Source organism: Montipora foliosa, chromosome 9 (assembly GCF_036669935.1).
Source record: "Montipora foliosa isolate CH-2021 chromosome 9, ASM3666993v2, whole genome shotgun sequence".
Lineage (NCBI taxonomy): Eukaryota > Metazoa > Cnidaria > Anthozoa > Scleractinia > Acroporidae > Montipora > Montipora foliosa.
Genome location: NC_090877.1, coordinates 36,103,117 through 36,117,489, shown reverse-complemented (window position 1 = coordinate 36,117,489; position 14,373 = coordinate 36,103,117). Strand labels below are relative to the sequence as shown.

Here is a 14,373-nt window from a genome sequence, read left to right as displayed (position 1 = left end):
AGAAGAGTAAGAACCCTCACTTGGCTAGCATAGGTCAAATGCAATTACACGAGTGAGACGTAGAGCGTCCTTTGGATCTCAAAAGGAAGGCTCTTTGAGCAGTTCTCATAAGGAAGATTGCTTGAGCAATTTCCTTACAATGACTTTCAACGCCATTTCAGGATATTTTAATATTCTGCTGTGTCCACCGGATAAAATTCTATTACCCTCTGAAACTGACCAAACATACACCAAGAAGACTCGCACAAAGACACTACTTAGCAGGGGAAGGATAGGAAAGACTTTTCCCGAAACTGAAAAAAAAAAAAAAAGATAAAGCGATTAAATTCCACCCATTTTCCGACTGGTATTATTGCCATACTGGCAACCCAGTAATAACAACGAAAACTACCTGAAGAAGTGGCATGCAGGGGTATCAGCGTCGAGATTGTCAAAATTAAATGTGCGGACTTCAATGTAGTCCAGATTTATTACTGTAAGCGTGAAAATGTTTCTTTCTTTCTTCTTCTGTCTTCTTCTTTTTTTGCTGTTGTCGCTCCTGTTAAAATTATATCTGTGTTGGGAAGACTTGAACAATTGTGTGAGAAGGAAGGTTGTTTTGAGCTGGGTCCGATCGGAGAGATTGGCCATAGACTACCTTTTAATTAAAAAAGAAACAAGATGCATTCGTTCGTAATAGCAGTTGCACTGTCTATGTAATGTCCAGCTTTACTGGAAACATAACGTCCGCAAACTTAATGACACAACGCAAGCCTTACAATGCCTGTAACTGGATACAACATCATAATATATAAGCCTGATGACCACCACATGTCTGATTCGCACCTACGTTCGAGGCACTATTTTATGTCAAGATCGCGCCAAGACCCTGTAGATGCTTAGACTTTTATCCGTACTACCTGCTCGATAAGTCGTTGAACTAATCGACTGAAAGAAAAATATTACACAAGTAGATTAATGTTTTGGAATGCGGTAGATAAGGAAGGAATGAAACTGATTTCGTGAATATATACTTACAATTTGTGTCTTCTAATCTACACGATCTTATGGTTTGATTTCTTCTGTTGACTGTCTTTAACGTTTTTGATAGGAGGAAAGTAAAAAAGCAATTTGCCTGTTTGTAGTACAGTGTCGATTTATATATTTCTGAATTTCTAATTAGTTGTCACCTTTCAACTCATGCAAACTTGCTGTGGTAAATAAATTGAAAGAATAGTCGCATACATTAAACCAGTAAGCGAAATAACTTAACGCGCGAAGTGCGAATCATGTACAGTGAATTAAATGTCGCAAAAAGCCACGAAAATGTCTACAGACGAAATCAGCGACTTACCTGTACGAATATTGGGCAGTGAAGAGAACCGATAAGGTATAAAGGGTTGTTGATATTCATCTTCAGACTATTTAAAATATTTGTCTTTCGTTTACAGTGCACTATAAGTACATTGCACACTATGTCACCGGGTTGTAAGAGTGTAAGAGGGCCCGCGCGTGGAGCCAACAGGCCCGCAGCGCGTGCATAAATTACTAAAATAAACAGGTCTGTTGGAAGGGTGTTTGAGTTTCAACAAAATGAGCGCCAAAATCGTCACGAATTTGTGACGCTGATGACTAAATACTTTGCAGAAACAATCATTTTGAATTCGCACATTTCTTGTCAAACTTTATAACAATTGAAAGAAAAAAAAAATACCCCTACTAACTAACAAAAACAAAAACCCAGTGTCTTGCCATCATTTGATATAGATGCGCCCGCTGAATTCGACGACACTGTCGATTTGTTTTTTACTTTTGCAACCACAAGTACACTAGAAAAACTGAACGTAGAAAAAATGTCCCAAAATGATTTTCGCTCATGGTATTTTTTTTTTTTGTATTCGAGTTTCAACATTTATGTTGTTTTCATATCGCAATTGTTGTTGCTGATGGCAAAATATTTCATTCTCTATCGATCCTTCGTAAGAACTTCCTTCTGCTCCTCCCAAAAACTGTGTATCGATATATTTTTACTTTTTTATCAATATTTGTTTTGTATAAAGCACGCTAACAAAATCTGTACCTAGCTTAGTTTGCGTTCTTTAACATTAAAATAGAATTCTCGGTCGTATGTTTCTGACACTGCAAGTCGTATATTTTAATGTCTCTCATCCAGGTACTAGCCCCGCTGGACAACCCTTAACTTCGGTGAACTTTTGCCTTAGAAAGATATCAGAAGATTAGATTGTGGTGAAAAAGAAGCCAATGAATCTCGATTCCCTTTTATTTCCTTCATTCTTTCTGAGTTTAGTATTTTACTAGTAATCACATGTCTTCTCAGGGCCTGGCTATTTACTTAAAACATCTACCATGACACTATTATGGTAAACGGTACCAAAACAATTTTATTTACTATTTGGGCTACATATTACGCAAAACCAACTTGAATCTGCCGGAAAACAAAACGCAGCTCAGTTGACAATCATCGAATAAAGTGCTGTGTTACTGCACTACCACATGTACGCAATGCGTGCCTATTTTTTTCATGATGCGACCTACACACAGTAATTAAGTTTACTTTTTACACAGATGTTTGCCATAACGTTAGTCACCAAAGGTTCTGAAATGAAACGATGACTGAATTTATGAATGATTGCAAATGTGAAACTAGAAAAGCCTCGCTACTTTGACCACCAGACACATTTTATAACCTGCACTGTTGTTATTTTATCTTGTAACCATGTGTTGTGACTATACTTTTCTTTCTATGTTAATGTTACGTAAATAGTGTGAAATAAATGAACCAAATGAACCATGAACCATGTGATCGAGAGTATTTTTCATGACGTGACCTCAATTTTACGAAGTAGCCTGCAAGACATCATAAAAATACACTGAAAACTGTCAAATCAACTCGACTAAAAATAGCGAACGATCCGTTCCGGTTCTTCTCTTGTTAAGCAAAAACAGTTCACGATCTGAACTACAATTTAATTCTTCTTAACTCTAGATTCACAACAATCGTACCAATCGCATTCTCCTCCTGGCCGTAAATGTCCTCAAACAAAGCAGGAAGGCTGTTGCCGAGAGATTCTACACACTAGTCTAGATGCAAAGCCCTTGTCACACAGCACGAGAATAGTGCTATGTAAACTTTCCTTGACTAGTTTCCTCTAGGAAGGCGGAGCTGGTCTCACTCTGAACTATGGTAAGCTAGAAACTGCTAGCTGTGAAAACGAAGTCCCTTCTAATTTCTTGCAACACACCGATTTAGCAATTTCTTTACTACTTGTCTATCTTTTGGTACCCAGCAGCTCGATCACACTTCGGTTAGCGTACTTCCCACTCTGCTATGCATAACTTGCTCATGGCACTGCTGAAGATGCAGCCACGCAAAGCGGTGTTCCTTGGGCAAAACTACTAGTTCATTCGCATCCAGTGGCAGATCAGAAAATTGCAAGTGTCCCTAGCATCTCAGTAGCATAGTCATCTTCTATCAGTCCAAATTTACTGACAAGCTGCTTGAAATTATTGTCCTTTCTTAGTTCGTTCTGTGCCTCCTTAATCCAATCCTTCCTTCCGTAATTCTTGCAATGTTAGAGCTTTCTTCTTTCTTTCTTCCGTGTTCTTCTTAACATTGAAGCAAAACCGTTGAACCCACGCAGTCACTCTCAAGAGTGTTCTCCCACAACTTTCCCTGTCAATCTCAAAAACTTTGTCTAAGCCGATGGATGTGTCAACTTGCACAGTCACCACTCTGGCCCTACGTATTTCTTCGCTGCTCATTCGTGGGTTAGATGGATTTCATTACTGGCTAGCTCTCTTCTCCTTGTACTTACAACCGTGGACCATGCCACCATATCTCACTCTGCCTCAGCTCTTCCGCATTCACTCCCCTCGTACCAACGTCAGCTGGATTTTGTTGTCCTGGACAATTACTCTAATCTCCGTTTTCACTCAACCTTAAGATGCATTGGCCCGATACCGTGCGAACTCTTTCCATTCTCCTCGGTTCATTATCCAGAACAATGCCGTCATGCTATCCAAGAAACATTGAGACCGTTTCACCCCTTACTGTTGAGACAATGCCTTCTCTACCGTACTCATAAGTTTTGCCAGCATGAGGGCCGACATGAAGTCTAGCCTGGGTATCGGCAACTCCTTTAAAGCGGCGACTCTAGTCTTTGAGGCCAATATTCTTCTTTAATTTCCAGAACTGGTTGTGTACGCTACGTAAATCACGACTTCTTCGCTTACGTGATTCCAAAGACATCGCTTAATCGTGATCTTTTGGCAATCATTGAGACTCTTCCTCCGATCCTTTCTTGATTTCATCGATCGTTAAGTGGGTCGTCCTAGTCAATCTTAAGACGACACATTTCTTCAAAAATAATCTTAGCAGTTACTGTAACTGGGCTCACTATTCCAAGAGGGTCAAAGATCCCTACCCTAACGTTTCCGTTTTGACGCAGAACAGCCATTAGCTCAGTTTGCAACTTCAACCAATTAAGTTAAACGTAATTACGTCTGCATCATAATCCCACTTTAATCTCAACACCTTTTGACCCATGCAACCCAACTGCATTACCACAGACGATTTTGCAAAAGTGACATCTTCACTGATCTTACCTTTTCCGCCGACAACAGTTGCATTGGTTTCTATTTCGGTGCTCCTATTGTTATTGGTCAACCACTTTCTCAGGTTGAAACCTCCGCCTGACATTCGACGGCTGGTTTTTTTGTACAATTCTGCTACCTCCAAGGTGCTGACTCCACCCCCCACAAAATCATTGACACAAAACGAATCTAAGAGTCTATGCAAAAATGTTGGATGACACTCTTTATACTTCTTGATGAGATCTCGAACCGTAGTCTTAAAAAGTAGAGACGGTGATACACTCACCCCAAACACAACACGAAAAAACCTGTTTACCAAGCGATAACACGAGACAAATCGGTCGGTTCCTCTATCCATAAGAATCGAAAGCAATCCCGATCCTTCTCATCGACTTCTACATTCAAAAACGCTTTTTCTATGTCACCGACCAGGAAAATTCTGTTCTCTCTAAATCACACCAATGTCATAAAGAAGGGGGTACAGCGAAGGTGCTATATGTAAACAGTCGTTTAAGGACGTACCCGTCTTACCTTAATAATAATAATAATAATAATAATAATAATAATAATAATAATGATGATGATGATGATGATGATGATGATGATGATGATGATGATGATAATATATTTAGCTTTACAAAATTCTCAAAGCTTTAATAATAATAATAATAATAATAATAATAATAATAATTTATTCATTTATATTGCGCCTTTTTACATACAATGATCAAAAGCGCATTACAATATTAAAATATACTAAATATGTACTTAAACTAAGTTAAACAATAATAAAGTAATTAAGCGCTAAAGGCTAAAAGGCTAACTTAAAAAGATATGTTTTAAGACACAAGATTTACAAGTTAAAATAGAATCAATAATGGGCAGGATTGTAGGGAGCGCTTTCGACAGTGTATGCGCAGCTACAGTAAAAGATCTGTCACCAAAGTTTTTTTTTTTTTAAATCTTCCCAGCTGGATGTAATAGAATAGTGATAGAATTAGAGCGCATTGAATGACGTGCATGCTTTCTTACATTAATTAAATCGCTAATATAAGCTGGAGCCATACCATTTAGTGCTTTAAAAGTTAAAAGTTAAATTTTAAAATGTATTCTATACTTAACTGGCAACCAGTGTAAATCATGCAAAACGGGCATAATATGATCATATTTGCGGCTCGAACTTGGTAACCTGGCTGCAGCGTTCTGTACCCTCTGCAGTTTAGTTATTTCACAGTCTGGAAGAACATAAGGAAGGCCATTGGTCAATTCTGCTTGTGACAAAAGCTTGCAGAACCATTTCTAATTTATCTTTTACTAAAAATTTACTAATTCTTTTAATATTGTGGAGCCAGAAAAAGGCCGCACTGAAGGACTAGACATGGAGAAGTTAGAGCTAAACCAGGAGCCAAGATTGCGCACTTCAGACACGGGCTTTATGTCAATTTTGTCAGCACGGATCGTGCAAGGATTAATTTTCAACAATTGCTGTCTAGATCCAATAATAAGAAACTCAGTCTTATCATCATTATTTTTAAATATATCCTAGTACATCCATTTTCTTAAGTCACCAATGCATCTTTCCATGGCGCACAACGCCTATGCCTGATCCGTCGGACTATCGGGCTTAAAAGACAAGTAAAGTTGAATGTCATCAGCGAAGCAATGAGCGTCAGGAAGGTGCGCTTGTATTATCTCGAAGAGCTTGGAGGCGTAAACCACAAAAAGAAGCGGACTCAGACAGCTTTCCTGTGGAACACCGAAGCGCAAATCGAAGCTATCTTATTTAACCCCATCGAACAGAATACTTTGGCTACGCCCCAACAAGTATGACGAAAACAACTCTAGAGCTCTTCCGCGTATACCAAAGCTTGTGCTCAGGCGTCTAAGCAAAATACCATGATCCACCGTGTCAAATGCGGCACTTAAATCCAAGAGGACAAGTAGCGTTTACATGCAGTATGAGAAACTCTAAAACTACAATAGATTTCTAAAGAAAAACAAGAAGAAATATTTATAATAATGCAAATAATGTTTATACTCCATACATAATAATAATAATAATAATAATAATAATAATAATAATAATAATAATAATAATAATAATATAAATCTCTATACACTATATATAATATGATCTCTATACTCTATAGCACTGGCGGAACAGGTGTGTTTTAACCTTATTCTTAAAAATATCAAGTGATTCAGAATTCTTAATGTCTACCGATAGTGCATTCCAAAGTCTAGGGGCACTGGCAGCAAACAATCTGTCCCCATAAAGCTTATTTTTAGTTTTAGGTACAACAAGGCTTATAAAAAGTTAATAGTTCAAAAATGTAATCAGGAGCTTGATTGTTGAGAGCTTTATGAGTTCGCATCAAAATCGTAAAACGATTCGGAACTTTACAGGCAACCAGTGTAGTTGCTGTAATATGGGTGATATATGTGCGTTCATTGCAGCACCAACAATAAGCCTTGCTGCAGCATTCTGCACGCGCTGGAGCATGGAGATTTCCTTATCTGGGAGACCTATTAGTAAACTATTACAGGAATCGAGTTTCGATAAAATGAACGTGTGCACAAGTCTTTCACAATTGTCACGGTCTAAATATTTCCTAATCCTACCAATTTTACTAGTGGAAAAGAATGCGGACTTGCATACACCGTTATCATGTTTAGACAACGCCAGATGTGAGTCAACAAGCACCCCGAGATCTCGGGCAGCTGGTGTTGGCGATATAGTATAACCACCAACATCAATACTAGGAAGAGTAATGCTACGGAAACAAGAGGTTAGATGAACTACCTCCGTCTTGTCGGGGTTGCATGCCAAACCATTAGAGGTGCACCAGATAAGAATGTCCTTCACACAAGCTTCAAACTTAGATAGAACGGCAGGAAGATCATCAGACGAGCCTAAGGACACGTATAACTGTGTATCATCTGCTTAAGTCATTACATTAAAACCATGGGCTTGTACCACATTCTCCAGTGGGGCAAAGAACAAGGAAAACAAAAATGGCCCCAAGGCAGACTCTTGAGGAACACCATACTGAAGAGGATAATCGGCTGATCTGACATCCGAAATTAGTTGTCAAACGCCGCCGATAAATCCAGCAGAAAACGTACAACATGCCGGTGGTTGTCAATAGCAACAAGGATGTCGTTAAACACTCGTAATAACGTAGTTTCTGTGCAGTGGAAACATTACGCGTACTGAAACTTTGATATAAAATAGTTCAGGGTTTGCGTAGCGGCCACACGTTCGAGCATTTTCGATAGGAGTGCAACGTTTGTGATAGGGCAATAACTCGGATATGCCTCACGGTCTAGGGACAGCTTCTTGATCGAAGGGTAAATTACACCTTTTTAAGGGATGATGGAAATACACCACATAGCAGAGAAGCGTTGACAATAGAGGTGATGGCTGGGGCCAGGGCTTCAATAGAATGCTTGGGCACACTAGTTGGAGCAGGGTCTAATATACACGACTTAATATTGGACTTTACTAAGAGTTCGCTGATATAACCTACAGACACCGCAGAGAAATCTTTTGACGACGCGTCATACACAATTCTCACCTTCGTGGTTGTTGACTCTTTACGAATCACGGTTTGGTGTGGCAAGTAGTAGACGCTCGAGGCCCTTTCAAGTTCAACCACCTTCTCAATTATCCGGGCTTAGAGTTGATCTTTGATGATAGCCGCATATTCAACAAGAACTTTCGGTTCCCTCTCTAGTCTAGCAACCTGCGTTTTCAAACGGCCCGCACTCGCGGATACTGCATGGTCATGGTTCTCTTTAAGTTCTAATTCCTTAGAAAATGCCTCGAGCATTTCCTCCATGTTCCAGTTCAAGAAATCTGTTTCCCGTGTAATAGTCAGTCGGAAGGCTTCGGGCAGTTTGTTTAGCACAGCAGGTACAACTACTGAAGAGTAGATGTTTTCATCCACGCTAAGAGCTTTAAGACCTCGAAAATGCGATTTGCACCCATCATATAGTTTTCTCAAACGAGTGGTAACCTTATCATGAAACACTTGCGGCAAATTGATCACATGGACATGGACCCTCTGAATGGCAGTTTCTTTGCCATATCGTTTCCTTAAGGCCTATACAGCTGCTACGTGATTCGCTGAAGTTAAAGAAAACCCCGGGATTCTCGATCTCGCCGGTTCAACTAGTAAACTCCGAAGGTATGTAAACTTGTCTACCGCTGCAAGGCTTTTATATTGCTGTCTATCGTGCTTTCGAAGGCATCCCAAAATTCTTGCCACTCTTGTAATCTTCCATGAAATGTTTTGACTTCCAGTTTAGGCAGTTTTGCTCTCGTTGCAGATGGCTGTGAACTATGTAGTGATTGTATGAGCGGAGCGTGTACTTCTGTATAAACATTCTGACCTTTGGGTGTCATCTGTTGATGTTGAGAATCGAATTAAGAAGATTACGCGCGTAATTTGCATTGCGTGAGCCTAAATATGCGTTCCGACACACGCGATGTAAAATTAGTCAGAAACGTATAGTCATGGAATGATATTCTCAAAAATTTGGCATGTTGTATAGTCTAATTATAATTGTCATAACCACCCCATAACGTCATGTAGTGACATATTTGGAACGTCATTATAGGAATGAAGCTGTAAAGTGGCATTGGCAAATTAAAACGACAGCAAAATGAACAAAACCAAATCCAAACCTATGTTCTTTTCAATTTGTTAAGTTAAAAAACATCGCTCCATTTTTGTTTTTGTTAATATTACAATTCAATTAATTTTCAGTTAGTCCGTTTGGACTTTTTAATATCATGATTCTTCCTACTCACATTCGTTGTCATGGCTCCCAATGGGAGGTGATTTTCTAGCACAAGACAGACGTGTTATCAGATACCTATTTGTTGCTTGAAATATCATGAAGCAAGTCTAACGCACACGTTTGAAAAAAAAAAGACAGCAAAATATCCCCGAATGGAAGAGCTGGGATGGTCCATTTACCCCACTAATGTTTATCCAATTTGGATTTTAATTTTACAAAGATGAATGGTGAAAGAGGTGCCTTTGATATACTGAACACATAATAACCGCATTTCTTTTCTAAATTTTGTAGCCTGTTAAGTAATATTTTTCTCTCTAAGATGTTCAGAAAGTCACGATCCATTACAGGACTATTGGTGCTACCAAACACTCTTTTCTTCTTTCGGTTAAATTATCGTAATACGTCAAGCCACTTATCAAAAAATCTTGATAAAGTGACTAAAGCAATGCGCGTATATATCGTCTTAACATAACTGAAAGACCAGTGAAATTTAGTTTTATCTTATTGCCGAGATATCATTCTTGTCACGATCCTGCAAACATGTGGTGAGTATTCAAATCGGAAATTTGCAAAATTCATGACCATTTCATTCATTGCTAACGGAAACCAAATCAAGGACACTGCAGGGTGACACTCGTAGTTCAGTAGTTCATGGGTTGTTGATCTAGGTTGTTTAGTCGATGTTTGCTATTGGTACTAACTGGCCGAACTGTTTGGCTTACAAAAGCAACCATGGGCAGTCAATCACTGTCCTGGCCTACAGCTGTAGGTTCATCTGCTGAATGTAACAGTAGTGGAATATTGTAACTAGTGATTATTGTTGATAGCTATTATTGATAATTTTTCCTGCCTTTTCATATTTACTGACCCATAACCTTTTTTCTAGGAAACAAGTTTACAGAGCAAGGAAAAAGTTGACTACCCTTGATTGGAATTACTGGTATCATAATGACTTTTCATTTTTCCACCACTGAGGATCATGCTGACACTAACATTGCAACAAAATATAACCAGAGAACAAAATCTTGGGATGTGAGGATATTAAAGGTGTCCAAAGATTGTGGATATATTTGGATGCTGATGGCCAAAATTTTTAAATTTCGCACTAATGACGACGACGATTCAATCACTCGTGATATCAATCTGGAACCTGACGATCCCAGAATCATTTCTCCAGCAATTGTTGAAAGTGAACCTCTTCCAGCTCATGAGCTCCTGGCAAGATGCAGAAACAGATTTTCACAAATAAGCAGATCATAGAGATTTAAATGCAAAACTTTCAGCTACAGTAAAGCTAGGAAAAACATAAATGCCCTCACAATAATATATATTGTTGCAGTGATGAAATTACTAACTGTCAGGTGTCAATGGTATGGCTCAATTCAAGCTTATAAGCCTTGTCTTTTTGCTTCAGTTTTGGTAGTAACTTGAAATAATAATTATGTTAACTGTTTTTCTCTCCTTTGTAGGGTCATTGTGAGATGTAGCACTAAGGCAGCTTAGAAACCATGACAAGATATACAGTGTATGACTTGACAGTTTTTAACCCAAGATAAGGGTTGACCATACATCACACACTGTAGCTTTGAAATTGTTGTTGGAGTTTTGTCTTATGGTATTAAATATTGTATAACTTAAGAATTTTGCCTACTGGTGTGATTTCTTACTGTGTGGCTTTGTACATGGCAATTTTATTGCATAGCTTTTGTAAGCTGAAATAATTAAAGCTATAGTGAAAAAACATAATGTAAATACAAGAAATGGAAATTCCAATTCAGTGCTATGATATTGGGAAATTGACAGTTATTGTAAAAAGTGGTATTGAAAATGACATGTGAATGAAGATGACAGACAAGCAAAATCAAATGTTATTATTGTTCATATACATGTCTGCCATCAAATTATTTGAAGATGTAAAAGCAATAATAATAATTAATATTATTCTAAGAAAATTCACACTCTTGCAAAAGTTTAAGTCAGTCTAAACCAGAAGAAATGGTGTCACAAATAAAATTAATCTAAATTGCCTTTATCCTAAACATTCATAAAAGCTAACGTTAGGCCTATTTAGACCTAATTAGGCCCAAAGAAAAGTATCCTAAACATTGAAAAATGCTAATTTTAGGCCTAAATAGGCCTAAAGAAAAGTTTTTAGGCCTTAAAGGTTAGCCTTTATGAATGTTTAGGATACTTTCTGTATAGGTGAAACAATGACCTGTTACCTGTTCCTTGTGCCCTGTGACCTGCGTTTTGTACCTGCCGGTTACACCTGTTGCTGAGCGGATACTGTCTTCTAGTACAAAGTTCATGCACACGGCAGAGAGGGAACAACTTTCCTCTTCCTTCTTCCAAGGGCAGTCACCTTGTGTATCTAGGGTGCATAAATATTCTGCGTCCAAACAGAGTTTTCAAAAGTGCCTCCTTTGTGAAATACAGTTGCATCCCCACAACCTTTGTTTTCGATGTCCTGGGAAATACACCTGCAGTACGGCAGTTACCTTATTTACACCATTCAGGAACTTGCTTTTGGTCAATAGGCCACTTTCATAAATGGTGACCACCTTTACAGTTTCTTGCATTTATGTTAATTACACCTACTACCCTCATTTTGAATATGCTTTTGAAAGTTGCTCGTCGTAGCAAGACTAGAAAGGCTCGTTAGCTAAAACAGAAGAACATTTATTTGGACAGTAGTATGAAATAGGTCTATACAAATGTAGGTTGTCCACTTGACCATGGTATATGCGGAAGTCAGGTGCTGGTATCTTCATGATCAGAGGCATTTTCATCATGTTCCATAAGAAGGCAATCAGCCTAATCCATGCTTACCACTCCCATCTGTACTGGCTTTATGGCCAGTTTCCATGCCTTATTTATCAACTCCTAGGGAAAGAGATTGTTTTATTGATGTGGTACATAGCAATTCCGCGAAAGAAGTCCCCCCCACAAAGACTTCCATAAATTTTTGACTAGTCACAACTGGCTAGGAACGCTTTTTGGAGAAATCGTGAAACGTGGAATGCTTATCTGCTAAACGGTGAAATTGACATTATACTAGCCTGCGAGCAGGCTCACTAAATTATTTTGTGAGCCTGCGAGCAGGCTAACATTATATTGGTGATTTGGCAGAACAAGTTAAACATGTAAAGCAACCAAAATATATTTGAATGCATGGGGATTTTCTAATATGGCGTGTATTCATCACTGATTGTGTGATGAAGTAAATGTACATTCTGAATGGTTGATTTCTTCTGATTCATTTCTTCCTCGCTTATCAAATTTTTACTAGCACTTTCAACTTGAGAAAATCACAGCTGAGCTCGAGTACTACCGGTTAGCAGGCCTTGATAAATAACTCAGCTTCAGTCAGGTTGTCTGTTCGGCCTGCCGGAAACCGCAATTGGTATGAAAGAAAAGAGTGTTGAACATGTATTATCGCCTACCTTGTTTCTGCATGGTTTCGTCGCTTTTCCACATATGCAAGTCTCTGTGCAAGATAGATTTTCCTGCTGTTTTCCACGGTCATCCCTGACGTTCAACTGCAGAACACTCGAGGCTATAGCATGACAAGTGAAGAATTCTATTGAAAAAAAGGCCTGGAAATTTCACAAATGATTCACATTTTTGCCCGAAATAATTTCATCGAGTTTCCTTGCGTTTTTCTCTTAAGGGGGCTGAGGAAACATGGCTTGTGGTTCGCCATTTTCTTAAATATCTCATCTCGCGGGAGTCTATGCAGATTTCTATTGGTCGAAAATTGTGTAGTTGTCAATCAAGCTCACACATGCGCTTTATCGTGACACAGGCCCTTTAAGTCACACTGAGCTCTTACCAAACCGCGTGGAGACTAATGCTTATGGTGGACAAAATGACGGCAACTTTGAAAGTCTTCTAAATATTATTTAAAATCCACATTTCATTTAAATCAGAAAATTCTTTCGAAAACTTTCAATGAGTGAGTGATGAATAGAATCAACTGGGAAAAGAACTACCGTTCTTAGATGTCCTCTTGGACAACAGCAATCCTCCACCTTTAGTCACATCTGTTTTTCGCAAGAGCACTTACACAGGCCTTCTCACCAATTTTCTTAGTTTCTCACCTTTTCCCTACAAATCAGGGTTAATACGAACACTGGTGGACAGGACGTTTAAAATTAATAACATCTGGACCGGTTTCCACAACAACATTAAGGAGCTTGCCAACATTCTCGGAAAGAATCAATTTCCATCCAGTCTAGTGAACAGAACTGTTAAACAATACCTTAACAAATTCTTTGCCTCCCCCCTGCACGCTTCCGCAATAACCAACTCTAATGAAATTCGCACGCACTATTACAAATTACCTTTTGTTGGCCCTTTCTCGACTCACGTTCAACGCAGAATCAAGAATTTAACACAACGCTATTGTAAAAACTTGGACATCAAGCTAGTGTTTGCCCCATACAATATTAAGAACTTATTCAGTGTCAAAGATGCTATTTCCAAATTATCACGATCCCGTGTTGTTGCTGCAGTGCCTGTTATGTCGGCGAAACAAACCGACATCTTGCTACACGTGTTCGTGAACACGTGTTCATTTAACATTAATGGGTCAGAAGCATGCAGATCTTTATGCTCAGAGGATTGTTTTTTAATCCTTGACACCGCCTCCACGCCTTTTCAACTAAAAATCAAGGAGGCCTTACACATAGGTTGGGAAAAACCCTCATTAAACAAGCAAGTTAATCATGTTAATTTAACACTTTCATTGTAATTTTCCTCGTCCAATACCCATTGTCTTCTCATCATTGTATTTTCTATTACCTCACATTCACGTTGTTATTTAATCAGTACTCATGCATTTTATTAGCTATCTTTATATAACACCGACTAGCGGTTCACTTGTATTCACAACTGACGGTGGATGTCGATCATCCGAAACATGTTTTGTAAATTTAAAATTGTGTGTTTCTATTTGAAAGTTATTTCTTGTCT

General features: G+C 38.6%; 1 pseudogene; it reads right to left on the bottom strand.

The window, feature by feature from the left end:
• Window positions 1-8,270: 8,270 nt before the first annotated feature.
• Window positions 8,271-9,001, bottom strand: LOC137971775 (uncharacterized; annotated as a pseudogene).
• Between the last annotated feature and the right edge of the window lie 5,372 nt (window positions 9,002-14,373).